Source organism: Garra rufa, chromosome 1 (assembly GCF_049309525.1).
Source record: "Garra rufa chromosome 1, GarRuf1.0, whole genome shotgun sequence".
In the NCBI taxonomy this organism is placed as follows: domain Eukaryota; kingdom Metazoa; phylum Chordata; class Actinopteri; order Cypriniformes; family Cyprinidae; genus Garra; species Garra rufa.
Genome location: NC_133361.1, coordinates 98,182,282 through 98,195,671, shown reverse-complemented (window position 1 = coordinate 98,195,671; position 13,390 = coordinate 98,182,282). Strand labels below are relative to the sequence as shown.

The 13,390-nt window shown below is 41.0% G+C and overlaps 24 non-coding genes across 24 annotated transcripts; all 24 read right to left on the bottom strand.

Annotated features, from left to right (window-relative positions):
- Positions 1 to 543: 543 nt before the first annotated feature.
- LOC141318763 (5S ribosomal RNA) lies at positions 544 to 662 on the bottom strand. Its single transcript, XR_012353060.1, has one exon. It is a non-coding gene; the product is annotated as a 5S ribosomal RNA (ribosomal RNA).
- An 84-nt stretch (positions 663 to 746) lies between these two features.
- On the bottom strand, positions 747 to 865 carry LOC141318509 (5S ribosomal RNA). Its single transcript, XR_012352822.1, has one exon. It is a non-coding gene; the product is annotated as a 5S ribosomal RNA (ribosomal RNA).
- Positions 866 to 1,666: 801 nt separating this feature from the next.
- Positions 1,667 to 1,785, bottom strand: LOC141293023 (5S ribosomal RNA). Its single transcript, XR_012340619.1, has one exon. It is a non-coding gene; the product is annotated as a 5S ribosomal RNA (ribosomal RNA).
- Positions 1,786 to 1,869: 84 nt separating this feature from the next.
- LOC141317748 (5S ribosomal RNA) lies at positions 1,870 to 1,988 on the bottom strand. The gene has a single exon (XR_012352108.1). It is a non-coding gene; the product is annotated as a 5S ribosomal RNA (ribosomal RNA).
- Positions 1,989 to 2,789: 801 nt separating this feature from the next.
- LOC141292565 (5S ribosomal RNA) lies at positions 2,790 to 2,908 on the bottom strand. The gene has a single exon (XR_012340539.1). It is a non-coding gene; the product is annotated as a 5S ribosomal RNA (ribosomal RNA).
- Positions 2,909 to 2,992: 84 nt separating this feature from the next.
- On the bottom strand, positions 2,993 to 3,111 carry LOC141318508 (5S ribosomal RNA). Its single transcript, XR_012352821.1, has one exon. It is a non-coding gene; the product is annotated as a 5S ribosomal RNA (ribosomal RNA).
- An 801-nt stretch (positions 3,112 to 3,912) lies between these two features.
- LOC141292937 (5S ribosomal RNA) lies at positions 3,913 to 4,031 on the bottom strand. Its single transcript, XR_012340603.1, has one exon. It is a non-coding gene; the product is annotated as a 5S ribosomal RNA (ribosomal RNA).
- An 84-nt stretch (positions 4,032 to 4,115) lies between these two features.
- On the bottom strand, positions 4,116 to 4,234 carry LOC141317747 (5S ribosomal RNA). The gene has a single exon (XR_012352107.1). It is a non-coding gene; the product is annotated as a 5S ribosomal RNA (ribosomal RNA).
- An 801-nt stretch (positions 4,235 to 5,035) lies between these two features.
- On the bottom strand, positions 5,036 to 5,155 carry LOC141318588 (5S ribosomal RNA). The gene has a single exon (XR_012352895.1). It is a non-coding gene; the product is annotated as a 5S ribosomal RNA (ribosomal RNA).
- Positions 5,156 to 5,239: 84 nt separating this feature from the next.
- Positions 5,240 to 5,358, bottom strand: LOC141292559 (5S ribosomal RNA). Its single transcript, XR_012340537.1, has one exon. It is a non-coding gene; the product is annotated as a 5S ribosomal RNA (ribosomal RNA).
- Positions 5,359 to 6,159: 801 nt separating this feature from the next.
- On the bottom strand, positions 6,160 to 6,278 carry LOC141292552 (5S ribosomal RNA). Its single transcript, XR_012340536.1, has one exon. It is a non-coding gene; the product is annotated as a 5S ribosomal RNA (ribosomal RNA).
- An 84-nt stretch (positions 6,279 to 6,362) lies between these two features.
- LOC141318507 (5S ribosomal RNA) lies at positions 6,363 to 6,481 on the bottom strand. Its single transcript, XR_012352820.1, has one exon. It is a non-coding gene; the product is annotated as a 5S ribosomal RNA (ribosomal RNA).
- Positions 6,482 to 7,282: 801 nt separating this feature from the next.
- LOC141292864 (5S ribosomal RNA) lies at positions 7,283 to 7,401 on the bottom strand. Its single transcript, XR_012340590.1, has one exon. It is a non-coding gene; the product is annotated as a 5S ribosomal RNA (ribosomal RNA).
- Positions 7,402 to 7,485: 84 nt separating this feature from the next.
- On the bottom strand, positions 7,486 to 7,604 carry LOC141317746 (5S ribosomal RNA). The gene has a single exon (XR_012352106.1). It is a non-coding gene; the product is annotated as a 5S ribosomal RNA (ribosomal RNA).
- Positions 7,605 to 8,405: 801 nt separating this feature from the next.
- Positions 8,406 to 8,525, bottom strand: LOC141317634 (5S ribosomal RNA). The gene has a single exon (XR_012352000.1). It is a non-coding gene; the product is annotated as a 5S ribosomal RNA (ribosomal RNA).
- An 84-nt stretch (positions 8,526 to 8,609) lies between these two features.
- On the bottom strand, positions 8,610 to 8,728 carry LOC141317745 (5S ribosomal RNA). The gene has a single exon (XR_012352105.1). It is a non-coding gene; the product is annotated as a 5S ribosomal RNA (ribosomal RNA).
- An 801-nt stretch (positions 8,729 to 9,529) lies between these two features.
- LOC141292545 (5S ribosomal RNA) lies at positions 9,530 to 9,648 on the bottom strand. Its single transcript, XR_012340535.1, has one exon. It is a non-coding gene; the product is annotated as a 5S ribosomal RNA (ribosomal RNA).
- An 84-nt stretch (positions 9,649 to 9,732) lies between these two features.
- LOC141317434 (5S ribosomal RNA) lies at positions 9,733 to 9,851 on the bottom strand. Its single transcript, XR_012351815.1, has one exon. It is a non-coding gene; the product is annotated as a 5S ribosomal RNA (ribosomal RNA).
- Positions 9,852 to 10,652: 801 nt separating this feature from the next.
- On the bottom strand, positions 10,653 to 10,771 carry LOC141294275 (5S ribosomal RNA). The gene has a single exon (XR_012340918.1). It is a non-coding gene; the product is annotated as a 5S ribosomal RNA (ribosomal RNA).
- An 84-nt stretch (positions 10,772 to 10,855) lies between these two features.
- On the bottom strand, positions 10,856 to 10,974 carry LOC141318451 (5S ribosomal RNA). Its single transcript, XR_012352767.1, has one exon. It is a non-coding gene; the product is annotated as a 5S ribosomal RNA (ribosomal RNA).
- An 84-nt stretch (positions 10,975 to 11,058) lies between these two features.
- Positions 11,059 to 11,177, bottom strand: LOC141318530 (5S ribosomal RNA). Its single transcript, XR_012352841.1, has one exon. It is a non-coding gene; the product is annotated as a 5S ribosomal RNA (ribosomal RNA).
- An 801-nt stretch (positions 11,178 to 11,978) lies between these two features.
- LOC141294270 (5S ribosomal RNA) lies at positions 11,979 to 12,097 on the bottom strand. The gene has a single exon (XR_012340916.1). It is a non-coding gene; the product is annotated as a 5S ribosomal RNA (ribosomal RNA).
- Positions 12,098 to 12,181: 84 nt separating this feature from the next.
- Positions 12,182 to 12,300, bottom strand: LOC141317743 (5S ribosomal RNA). Its single transcript, XR_012352103.1, has one exon. It is a non-coding gene; the product is annotated as a 5S ribosomal RNA (ribosomal RNA).
- An 800-nt stretch (positions 12,301 to 13,100) lies between these two features.
- On the bottom strand, positions 13,101 to 13,219 carry LOC141292538 (5S ribosomal RNA). Its single transcript, XR_012340533.1, has one exon. It is a non-coding gene; the product is annotated as a 5S ribosomal RNA (ribosomal RNA).
- Positions 13,220 to 13,390: the final 171 nt, after the last annotated feature.

The following is a 13,390-nucleotide window of genomic DNA, read 5'->3' as shown; positions in this document are numbered from 1 at the left end:
GTTCACATAAAAGACTTTAAAACAACACGATAAAACTAGGTAAACTCTGTTAAAAGAATACAGTTCATTTGTCCATACCCTAAAAACAGGTAAACTCTGTTAAAAGAATACAGTTCATTTGTCCATACCCTAAAAACAGTCCAAGAACCCCAGTGTGTTGATAAGTCCAATGTGAGTGTCCACCAGTGTATATACAATCCACAGAAAGTGTAATCCAAAGTTTGCAGGTGGTGAATGGAAAGGTGAGCTCTAAAATTAGCAACTCCTCAATCCAACAGTTTGGTGACTGTCCTTTGTTTGTCATGCTGCTCTCTTATACAGTTGTACTTCCTGCTTCCTGTCATGTGTCTAGTCACATGACAGGCCAACCATCCATTTATTAAAGACACATACACTTAAAATGTTAAGAGTAATAAAATGGCCTAAAAAACATGTAAAACACTTAAAACTCTATAATACATTTAAATGATTGTAATAAATAGAGCGGTAAAACACGTCTTTCTAAAAGCCAGCATATTATATAAATAGTGAAGAAAAGGCAAAAGCTTACAGCACCTGGTATTCCCAGGCGGTCTCTCATCCAAGTACTAACCAGGCCCTACGCTGCTTAGCTTCCAAGATCAGACGAGATCGGGCGCTCTCAGCGCGGTATGGCCATAAGCGAGGGCTGCTCCAAAAAGTGGGCTATTTAAAGATCAGCCTCCGTAAAAGCCAGCATATTATATAAATAGTGAAGAAAAGGCAAAAGCTTACAGCACCTGGTATTCCCAGGAGGTCTCCCATCCAAGTACAAACCAGGCCCGACGCTGCGTAGCTTCCGAGATCAGACGAGATCGGGCGCTCTCAGCGCGGTATGGCCATAAGCGAGGGCTGCTCCAAAAAGTGGGCTATTTAAAGATCAGCCTCCGTAAAAGCCAGCATATTATATAAATAGTGAAGAAAAGGCAAAAGCTTACAGCACCTGGTATTCCCAGGCGGTCTCCCATAAAAGTGTAACAATCGGCCTTATCAGCCGAGTTACAAGACTAAAATGGGGTCAGATTTAACTGTGAGAGATGACTAGTGGTTAAAAGAATGAGACATAAAATAAAATTGGTTTAAATAGATTTGGTGTATTTACAAGGTTCACATAAAAGACTTTAAAACAACATGATAAAACTAGGTAAACTCTGTTAAAAGAATACAGTTCATTTGTCCATACCCTAAAAACAGGTAAACTCTGTTAAAAGAATACAGTTCATTTGTCCATACCCTAAAAACAGTCCAAGAACCCCAGTGTGTTGATAAGTCCAATGTGAGTGTCCACCAGTGTATATACAATCCACAGAAAGTGTAATCCAAAATTTGCAGGTGGTGAATGGAAAGGTGAGCTCTAAAATTAGCAACTCCTCAATCCAACAGTTTGGTGACTGTCCTTTGTTTGTCATGCTGCTCTCTTATACAGTTGTACTTCCTGCTTCCTGTCATGTGTCTAGTCACATGACAGGCCAACCATCCATTTATTAAAGACACATACACTTAAAATGTTAAGAGTAATAAAATGGCCTAAAAAACATGTAAAACACTTAAAACTCTATAATACATTTAAATGATTGTAATAAATAGAGCGGTAAAACACGTCTTTCTAAAAGCCAGCATATTATATAAATAGTGAAGAAAAGGCAAAAGCTTACAGCACCTGGTATTCCCAGGCGGTCTCCCATCCAAGTACTAACCAGGCCCTACGCTGCTTAGCTTCCGAGATCAGACGAGATCGGGCGCTCTCAGCGCGGTATGGCCATAAGCGAGGGCTGCTCCAAAAAGTGGGCTATTTAAAGATCAGCCTCCGTAAAAGCCAGCATATTATATAAATAGTGAAGAAAAGGCAAAAGCTTACAGCACCTGGTATTCCCAGGCGGTCTCCCATCCAAGTACTAACCAGGCCCGACGCTGCGTAGCTTCCGAGATCAGACGAGATCGGGCGCTCTCAGCGCGGTATGGCCATAAGCGAGGGCTGCTCCAAAAAGTGGGCTATTTAAAGATCAGCCTCCGTAAAAGCCAGCATATTATATAAATAGTGAAGAAAAGGCAAAAGCTTACAGCACCTGGTATTCCCAGGCGGTCTCCCATAAAAGTGTAACAATCGGCCTTATCAGCCGAGTTACAAGACTAAAATGGGGTCAGATTTAACTGTGAGAGATGACTAGTGGTTAAAAGAATGAGACATAAAAGAAAATTGGTTTAAATAGATTTGGTGTATTTACAAGGTTCACATAAAAGACTTTAAAACAACACGATAAAACTAGGTAAACTCTGTTAAAAGAATACAGTTCATTTGTCCATACCCTAAAAACAGGTAAACTCTGTTAAAAGAATACAGTTCATTTGTCCATACCCTAAAAACAGTCCAAGAACCCCAGTGTGTTGATAAGTCCAATGTGAGTGTCCACCAGTGTATATACAATCCACAGAAAGTGTAATCCAAAGTTTGCAGGTGGTGAATGGAAAGGTGAGCTCTAAAATTATCAACTCCTCAATCCAACAGTTTGGTGACTGTCCTTTGTTTGTCATGCTGCTCTCTTATACAGTTGTACTTCCTGCTTCCTGTCATGTGTCTAGTCACATGACAGGCCAACCATCCATTTATTAAAGACACATACACTTAAAATGTTAAGAGTAATAAAATGGCCTAAAAAACATGTAAAACACTTAAAACTCTATAATACATTTAAATGATTGTAATAAATAGAGCGGTAAAACACGTCTTTCTAAAAGCCAGCATATTATATAAATAGTGAAGAAAAGGCAAAAGCTTACAGCACCTGGTATTCCCAGGCGGTCTCCCATCCAAGTACTAACCAGGCCCGACGCTGCTTAGCTTCCGAGATCAGACGAGATCGGGCGCTCTCAGCGCGGTATGGCCATAAGCGAGGGCTGCTCCAAAAAGTGGGCTATTTAAAGATCAGCCTCCGTAAAAGCCAGCATATTATATAAATAGTGAAGAAAAGGCAAAAGCTTACAGCACCTGGTATTCCCAGGAGGTCTCCCATCCAAGTACAAACCAGGCCCGACGCTGCGTAGCTTCCGAGATCAGACGAGATCGGGCGCTCTCAGCGCGGTATGGCCATAAGCGAGGGCTGCTCCAAAAAGTGGGCTATTTAAAGATCAGCCTCCGTAAAAGCCAGCATATTATATAAATAGTGAAGAAAAGGCAAAAGCTTACAGCACCTGGTATTCCCAGGCGGTCTCCCATAAAAGTGTAACAATCGGCCTTATCAGCCGAGTTACAAGACTAAAATGGGGTCAGATTTAACTGTGAGAGATGACTAGTGGTTAAAAGAATGAGACATAAAATAAAATTGGTTTAAATAGATTTGGTGTATTTACAAGGTTCACATAAAAGACTTTAAAACAACATGATAAAACTAGGTAAACTCTGTTAAAAGAATACAGTTCATTTGTCCATACCCTAAAAACAGGTAAACTCTGTTAAAAGAATACAGTTCATTTGTCCATACCCTAAAAACAGTCCAAGAACCCCAGTGTGTTGATAAGTCCAATGTGAGTGTCCACCAGTGTATATACAATCCACAGAAAGTGTAATCCAAAATTTGCAGGTGGTGAATGGAAAGGTGAGCTCTAAAATTAGCAACTCCTCAATCCAACAGTTTGGTGACTGTCCTTTGTTTGTCATGCTGCTCTCTTATACAGTTGTACTTCCTGCTTCCTGTCATGTGTCTAGTCACATGACAGGCCAACCATCCATTTATTAAAGACACATACACTTAAAATGTTAAGAGTAATAAAATGGCCTAAAAAACATGTAAAACACTTAAAACTCTATAATACATTTAAATGATTGTAATAAATAGAGCGGTAAAACACGTCTTTCTAAAAGCCAGCATATTATATAAATAGTGAAGAAAAGGCAAAAGCTTACAGCACCTGGTATTCCCAGGCGGTCTCCCATCCAAGTACTAACCAGGCCCTACGCTGCTTAGCTTCCGAGATCAGACGAGATCGGGCGCTCTCAGCGCGGTATGGCCATAAGCGAGGGCTGCTCCAAAAAGTGGGCTATTTAAAGATCAGCCTCCGTAAAAGCCAGCATATTATATAAATAGTGAAGAAAAGGCAAAAGCTTACAGCACCTGGTATTCCCAGGCGGTCTCCCATCCAAGTACTAACCAGGCCCGACGCTGCGTAGCTTCCGAGATCAGACGAGATCGGGCGCTCTCAGCGCGGTATGGCCATAAGCGAGGGCTGCTCCAAAAAGTGGGCTATTTAAAGATCAGCCTCCGTAAAAGCCAGCATATTATATAAATAGTGAAGAAAAGGCAAAAGCTTACAGCACCTGGTATTCCCAGGCGGTCTCCCATAAAAGTGTAACAATCGGCCTCATCAGCCGAGTTACAAGACTAAAATGGGGTCAGATTTAACTGTGAGAGATGACTAGTGGTTAAAAGAATGAGACATAAAATAAAATTGGTTTAAATAGATTTGGTGTATTTACAAGGTTCACATAAAAGACTTTAAAACAACATGATAAAACTAGGTAAACTCTGTTAAAAGAATACAGTTCATTTGTCCATACCCTAAAAACAGGTAAACTCTGTTAAAAGAATACCGTTCATTTGTCCATACCCTAAAAACAGTCCAAGAACCCCAGTGTGTTGATAAGTCCAATGTGAGTGTCCACCAGTGTATATACAATCCACAGAAAGTGTAATCCAAAATTTGCAGGTGGTGAATGGAAAGGTGAGCTCTAAAATTAGCAACTCCTCAATCCAACAGTTTGGTGACTGTCCTTTGTTTGTCATGCTGCTCTCTTATACAGTTGTACTTCCTGCTTCCTGTCATGTGTCTAGTCACATGACAGGCCAACCATCCATTTATTAAAGACACATACACTTAAAATGTTAAGAGTAATAAAATGGCCTTAAAAACATGTAAAACACTTAAAACTCTATAATACATTTAAATGATTGTAATAAATAGAGCGGTAAAACACGTCTTTCTAAAAGCCAGCATATTATATAAATAGTGAAGAAAAGGCAAAAGCTTACAGCACCTGGTATTCACAGGCGGTCTCCCATCCAAGTACTAACCAGGCCCGACGCTGCTTAGCTTTCCGAGATCAGACGAGATCGGGCGCTCTCAGCGCGGTATGGCCATAAGCGAGGGCTGCTCCAAAAAGTGGGCTATTTAAAGATCAGCCTCCGTAAAAGCCAGCATATTATATAAATAGTGAAGAAAAGGCAAAAGCTTACAGCACCTGGTATTCCCAGGCGGTCTCCCATCCAAGTACTAACCAGGCCCGACGCTGCTTAGCTTCCGAGATCAGACGAGATCGGGCGCTCTCAGCGCGGTATGGCCATAAGCGAGGGCTGCTCCAAAAAGTGGGCTATTTAAAGATCAGCCTCCGTAAAAGCCAGCATATTATATAAATAGTGAAGAAAAGGCAAAAGCTTACAGCACCTGGTATTCCCAGGCGGTCTCCCATAAAAGTGTAACAATCGGCCTTATCAGCCGAGTTACAAGACTAAAATGGGGTCAGATTTAACTGTGAGAGATGACTAGTGGTTAAAAGAATGAGACATAAAATAAAATTGGTTTAAATAGATTTGGTGTATTTACAAGGTTCACATAAAAGACTTTAAAACAACACGATAAAACTAGGTAAACTCTGTTAAAAGAATACAGTTCATTTGTCCATACCCTAAAAACAGGTAAACTCTGTTAAAAGAATACAGTTCATTTGTCCATACCCTAAAAACAGTCCAAGAACCCCAGTGTGTTGATAAGTCCAATGTGAGTGTCCACCAGTGTATATACAATCCACAGAAAGTGTAATCCAAAGTTTGCAGGTGGTGAATGGAAAGGTGAGCTCTAAAATTAGCAACTCCTCAATCCAACAGTTTGGTGACTGTCCTTTGTTTGTCATGCTGCTCTCTTATACAGTTGTACTTCCTGCTTCCTGTCATGTGTCTAGTCACATGACAGGCCAACCATCCATTTATTAAAGACACATACACTTAAAATGTTAAGAGTAATAAAATGGCCTAAAAAACATGTAAAACACTTAAAACTCTATAATACATTTAAATGATTGTAATAAATAGAGCGGTAAAACACGTCTTTCTAAAAGCCAGCATATTATATAAATAGTGAAGAAAAGGCAAAAGCTTACAGCACCTGGTATTCCCAGGCGGTCTCCCATCCAAGTACTAACCAGGCCCGACGCTGCTTAGCTTCCGAGATCAGACGAGATCGGGCGCTCTCAGCGCGGTATGGCCATAAGCGAGGGCTGCTCCAAAAAGTGGGCTATTTAAAGATCAGCCTCCGTAAAAGCCAGCATATTATATAAATAGTGAAGAAAAGGCAAAAGCTTACAGCACCTGGTATTCCCAGGAGGTCTCCCATCCAAGTACAAACCAGGCCCGACGCTGCGTAGCTTCCGAGATCAGACGAGATCGGGCGCTCTCAGCGCGGTATGGCCATAAGCGAGGGCTGCTCCAAAAAGTGGGCTATTTAAAGATCAGCCTCCGTAAAAGCCAGCATATTATATAAATAGTGAAGAAAAGGCAAAAGCTTACAGCACCTGGTATTCCCAGGCGGTCTCCCATAAAAGTGTAACAATCGGCCTTATCAGCCGAGTTACAAGACTAAAATGGGGTCAGATTTAACTGTGAGAGATGACTAGTGGTTAAAAGAATGAGACATAAAATAAAATTGGTTTAAATAGATTTGGTGTATTTACAAGGTTCACATAAAAGACTTTAAAACAACATGATAAAACTAGGTAAACTCTGTTAAAAGAATACAGTTCATTTGTCCATACCCTAAAAACAGGTAAACTCTGTTAAAAGAATACAGTTCATTTGTCCATACCCTAAAAACAGTCCAAGAACCCCAGTGTGTTGATAAGTCCAATGTGAGTGTCCACCAGTGTATATACAATCCACAGAAAGTGTAATCCAAAATTTGCAGGTGGTGAATGGAAAGGTGAGCTCTAAAATTAGCAACTCCTCAATCCAACAGTTTGGTGACTGTCCTTTGTTTGTCATGCTGCTCTCTTATACAGTTGTACTTCCTGCTTCCTGTCATGTGTCTAGTCACATGACAGGCCAACCATCCATTTATTAAAGACACATACACTTAAAATGTTAAGAGTAATAAAATGGCCTAAAAAACATGTAAAACACTTAAAACTCTATAATACATTTAAATGATTGTAATAAATAGAGCGGTAAAACACGTCTTTCTAAAAGCCAGCATATTATATAAATAGTGAAGAAAAGGCAAAAGCTTACAGCACCTGGTATTCCCAGGCGGTCTCCCATCCAAGTACTAACCAGGCCCTACGCTGCTTAGCTTCCGAGATCAGACGAGATCGGGCGCTCTCAGCGCGGTATGGCCATAAGCGAGGGCTGCTCCAAAAAGTGGGCTATTTAAAGATCAGCCTCCGTAAAAGCCAGCATATTATATAAATAGTGAAGAAAAGGCAAAAGCTTACAGCACCTGGTATTCCCAGGCGGTCTCCCATCCAAGTACTAACCAGGCCCGACGCTGCGTAGCTTCCGAGATCAGACGAGATCGGGCGCTCTCAGCGCGGTATGGCCATAAGCGAGGGCTGCTCCAAAAAGTGGGCTATTTAAAGATCAGCCTCCGTAAAAGCCAGCATATTATATAAATAGTGAAGAAAAGGCAAAAGCTTACAGCACCTGGTATTCCCAGGCGGTCTCCCATAAAAGTGTAACAATCGGCCTCATCAGCCGAGTTACAAGACTAAAATGGGGTCAGATTTAACTGTGAGAGATGACTAGTGGTTAAAAGAATGAGACATAAAATAAAATTGGTTTAAATAGATTTGGTGTATTTACAAGGTTCACATAAAAGACTTTAAAACAACATGATAAAACTAGGTAAACTCTGTTAAAAGAATACAGTTCATTTGTCCATACCCTAAAAACAGGTAAACTCTGTTAAAAGAATACAGTTCATTTGTCCATACCCTAAAAACAGTCCAAGAACCCCAGTGTGTTGATAAGTCCAATGTGAGTGTCCACCAGTGTATATACAATCCACAGAAAGTGTAATCCAAAATTTGCAGGTGGTGAATGGAAAGGTGAGCTCTAAAATTAGCAACTCCTCAATCCAACAGTTTGGTGACTGTCCTTTGTTTGTCATGCTGCTCTCTTATACAGTTGTACTTCCTGCTTCCTGTCATGTGTCTAGTCACATGACAGGCCAACCATCCATTTATTAAAGACACATACACTTAAAATGTTAAGAGTAATAAAATGGCCTTAAAAACATGTAAAACACTTAAAACTCTATAATACATTTAAATGATTGTAATAAATAGAGCGGTAAAACACGTCTTTCTAAAAGCCAGCATATTATATAAATAGTGAAGAAAAGGCAAAAGCTTACAGCACCTGGTATTCCCAGGCGGTCTCCCATCCAAGTACTAACCAGGCCCGACGCTGCTTAGCTTTCCGAGATCAGACGAGATCGGGCGCTCTCAGCGCGGTATGGCCATAAGCGAGGGCTGCTCCAAAAAGTGGGCTATTTAAAGATCAGCCTCCGTAAAAGCCAGCATATTATATAAATAGTGAAGAAAAGGCAAAAGCTTACAGCACCTGGTATTCCCAGGCGGTCTCCCATCCAAGTACTAACCAGGCCCGACGCTGCGTAGCTTCCGAGATCAGACGAGATCGGGCGCTCTCAGCGCGGTATGGCCATAAGCGAGGGCTGCTCCAAAAAGTGGGCTATTTAAAGATCAGCCTCCGTAAAAGCCAGCATATTATATAAATAGTGAAGAAAAGGCAAAAGCTTACAGCACCTGGTATTCCCAGGCGGTCTCCCATAAAAGTGTAACAATCGGCCTTATCAGCCGAGTTACAAGACTAAAATGGGGTCAGATTTAACTGTGAGAGATGACTAGTGGTTAAAAGAATGAGACATAAAATAAAATTGGTTTAAATAGATTTGGTGTATTTACAAGGTTCACATAAAAGACTTTAAAACAACACGATAAAACTAGGTAAACTCTGTTAAAAGAATACAGTTCATTTGTCCATACCCTAAAAACAGGTAAACTCTGTTAAAAGAATACAGTTCATTTGTCCATACCCTAAAAACAGTCCAAGAACCCCAGTGTGTTGATAAGTCCAATGTGAGTGTCCACCAGTGTATATACAATCCACAGAAAGTGTAATCCAAAGTTTGCAGGTGGTGAATGGAAAGGTGAGCTCTAAAATTAGCAACTCCTCAATCCAACAGTTTGGTGACTGTCCTTTGTTTGTCATGCTGCTCTCTTATACAGTTGTACTTCCTGCTTCCTGTCATGTGTCTAGTCACATGACAGGCCAACCATCCATTTATTAAAGACACATACACTTAAAATGTTAAGAGTAATAAAATGGCCTAAAAAACATGTAAAACACTTAAAACTCTATAATACATTTAAATGATTGTAATAAATAGAGCGGTAAAACACGTCTTTCTAAAAGCCAGCATATTATATAAATAGTGAAGAAAAGGCAAAAGCTTACAGCACCTGGTATTCCCAGGCGGTCTCCCATCCAAGTACTAACCAGGCCCGACGCTGCTTAGCTTCCGAGATCAGACGAGATCGGGCGCTCTCAGCGCGGTATGGCCATAAGCGAGGGCTGCTCCAAAAAGTGGGCTATTTAAAGATCAGCCTCCGTAAAAGCCAGCATATTATATAAATAGTGAAGAAAAGGCAAAAGCTTACAGCACCTGGTATTCCCAGGAGGTCTCCCATCCAAGTACTAACCAGGCCCGACGCTGCGTAGCTTCCGAGATCAGACGAGATCGGGCGCTCTCAGCGCGGTATGGCCATAAGCGAGGGCTGCTCCAAAAAGTGGGCTATTTAAAGATCAGCCTCCGTAAAAGCCAGCATATTATATAAATAGTGAAGAAAAGGCAAAAGCTTACAGCACCTGGTATTCCCAGGCGGTCTCCCATAAAAGTGTAACAATCGGCCTTATCAGCCGAGTTACAAGACTAAAATGGGGTCAGATTTAACTGTGAGAGATGACTAGTGGTTAAAAGAATGAGACATAAAAGAAAATTGGTTTAAATAGATTTGGTGTATTTACAAGGTTCACATAAAAGACTTTAAAACAACACGATAAAACTAGGTAAACTCTGTTAAAAGAATACAGTTCATTTGTCCATACCCTAAAAACAGGTAAACTCTGTTAAAAGAATACAGTTCATTTGTCCATACCCTAAAAACAGTCCAAGAACCCCAGTGTGTTGATAAGTCCAATGTGAGTGTCCACCAGTGTATATACAATCCACAGAAAGTGTAATCCACAGTTTGCAGGTGGTGAATGGAAAGGTGAGCTCTAAAATTAGCAACTCCTCAATCCAACAGTTTGGTGACTGTCCTTTGTTTGTCATGCTGCTCTCTTATACAGTTGTACTTCCTGCTTCCTGTCATGTGTCTAGTCACATGACAGGCCAACCATCCATTTATTAAAGACACATACACTTAAAATGTTAAGAGTAATAAAATGGCCTAAAAAACATGTAAAACACTTAAAACTCTATAATACATTTAAATGATTGTAATAAATAGAGCGGTAAAACACGTCTTTCTAAAAGCCAGCATATTATATAAATAGTGAAGAAAAGGCAAAAGCTTACAGCACCTGGTATTCCCAGGCGGTCTCCCACCCAAGTACTAACCAGGCCCGACGCTGCTTAGCTTCCGAGATCAGACGAGATCGGGCGCTCTCAGCGCGGTATGGCCATAAGCGAGGGCTGCTCCAAAAAGTGGGCTATTTAAAGATCAGCCTCCGTAAAAGCCAGCATATTATATAAATAGTGAAGAAAAGGCAAAAGCTTACAGCAGCTGGTATTCCCAGGCGGTCTCCCATCCAAGTACTAACCAGGCCCGACGCTGCTTAGCTTCCGAGATCAGACGAGATCGGGCGCTCTCAGCGCGGTATGGCCATAAGCGAGGGCTGCTCCAAAAAGTGGGCTATTTAAAGATCAGCCTCCGTAAAAGCCAGCATATTATATAAATAGTGAAGAAAAGGCAAAAGCTTACAGCACCTGGTATTCCCAGGAGGTCTCCCATCCAAGTACTAACCAGGCCCGACGCTGCGTAGCTTCCGAGATCAGACGAGATCAGGCGCTCTCAGCGCGGTATGGCCATAAGCGAGGGATGCTCCAAAAAGTGGGCTATTTAAAGATCAGCCTCCGTAAAAGCCAGCATATTATATAAATAGTGAAGAAAAGGCAAAAGCTTACAGCACCTGGTATTCCCAGGCGGTCTCCCATAAAAGTGTAACAATCGGCCTTATCAGCCGAGTTACAAGACTAAAATGGGGTCAGATTTAACTGTGAGAGATGACTAGTGGTTAAAAGAATGAGACATAAAAGAAAATTGGTTTAAATAGATTTGGTGTATTTACAAGGTTCACATAAAAGACTTTAAAACAACACGATAAAACTAGGTAAACTCTGTTAAAAGAATACAGTTCATTTGTCCATACCCTAAAAACAGGTAAACTCTGTTAAAAGAATACAGTTCATTTGTCCATACCCTAAAAACAGTCCAAGAACCCCAGTGTGTTGATAAGTCCAATGTGAGTGTCCACCAGTGTATATACAATCCACAGAAAGTGTAATCCAAAGTTTGCAGGTGGTGAATGGAAAGGTGAGCTCTAAAATTAGCAACTCCTCAATCCAACAGTTTGGTGACTGTCCTTTGTTTGTCATGCTGCTCTCTTATACAGTTGTACTTCCTGCTTCCTGTCATGTGTCTAGTCACATGACAGGCCAACCATCCATTTATTAAAGACACATACACTTAAAATGTTAAGAGTAATAAAATGGCCTAAAAAACATGTAAAACACTTAAAACTCTATAATACATTTAAATGATTGTAATAAATAGAGCGGTAAAACACGTCTTTCTAAAAGCCAGCATATTATATAAATAGTGAAGAAAAGGCAAAAGCTTACAGCACCTGGTATTCCCAGGCGGTCTCCCACCCAAGTACTAACCAGGCCCGACGCTGCTTAGCTTCCGAGATCAGACGAGATCGGGCGCTCTCAGCGCGGTATGGCCATAAGCGAGGGCTGCTCCAAAAAGTGGGCTATTTAAAGATCAGCCTCCGTAAAAGCCAGCATATTATATAAATAGTGAAGAAAAGGCAAAAGCTTACAGCACCTGGTATTCCCAGGCGGTCTCCCATCCAAGTACTAACCAGGCCCGACGCTGCGTAGCTTCCGAGATCAGACGAGATCGGGCGCTCTCAGCGCGGTATGGCCATAAGCGAGGGCTGCTCCAAAAAGTGGGCTATTTAAAGATCAGCCTCCGTAAAAGCCAGCATATTATATAAATAGTGAAGAAAAGGCAAAAGCTTACAGCACCTGGTATTCCCAGGCGGTCTCCCATAAAAGTGTAACAATCGGCCTTATCAGCCGAGTTACAAGACTAAAATGGGGTCAGATTTAACTGTGAGAGATGACTAGTGGTTAAAAGAATGAGACATAAAAGAAAATTGGTTTAAATAGATTTGGTGTATTTACAAGGTTCACATAAAAGACTTTAAAACAACACGATAAAACTAGGTAAACTCTGTTAAAAGAATACAGTTCATTTGTCCATACCCTAAAAACAGGTAAACTCTGTTAAAAGAATACAGTTCATTTGTCCATACCCTAAAAACAGTCCAAGAACCCCAGTGTGTTGATAAGTCCAATGTGAGTGTCCACCAGTGTATATACAATCCACAGAAAGTGTAATCCAAAGTTTGCAGGTGGTGAATGGAAAGGTGAGCTCTAAAATTAGCAACTCCTCAATCCAACAGTTTGGTGACTGTCCTTTGTTTGTCATGCTGCTCTCTTATACAGTTGTACTTCCTGCTTCCTGTCATGTGTCTAGTCACATGACAGGCCAACCATCCATTTATTAAAGACACATACACTTAAAATGTTAAGAGTAATAAAATGGCCTAAAAACATGTAAAACACTTAAAACTCTATAATACATTTAAATGATTGTAATAAATAGAGCGGTAAAACACGTCTTTCTAAAAGCCAGCATATTATATAAATAGTGAAGAAAAGGAAAAAGCTTACAGCACCTGGTATTCCCAGGCGGTCTCCCATCCAAGTACTAACCAGGCCCGACGCTGCTTAGCTTCCGAGATCAGACGAGATCGGGCGCTCTCAGCGCGGTATGGCCATAAGCGAGGGCTGCTCCAAAAAGTGGGCTATTTAAAGATCAGCCTCCGTAAAAGCCAGCATATTATATAAATAGTGAAGAAAAGGCAAAAGCTTACAGCACCTGGTATTCCCAGGCGGTCTCCCATAAAAGTGTAACAATCGGCCTTATCAGCCGAGTTACAAGACTAAAATGGGG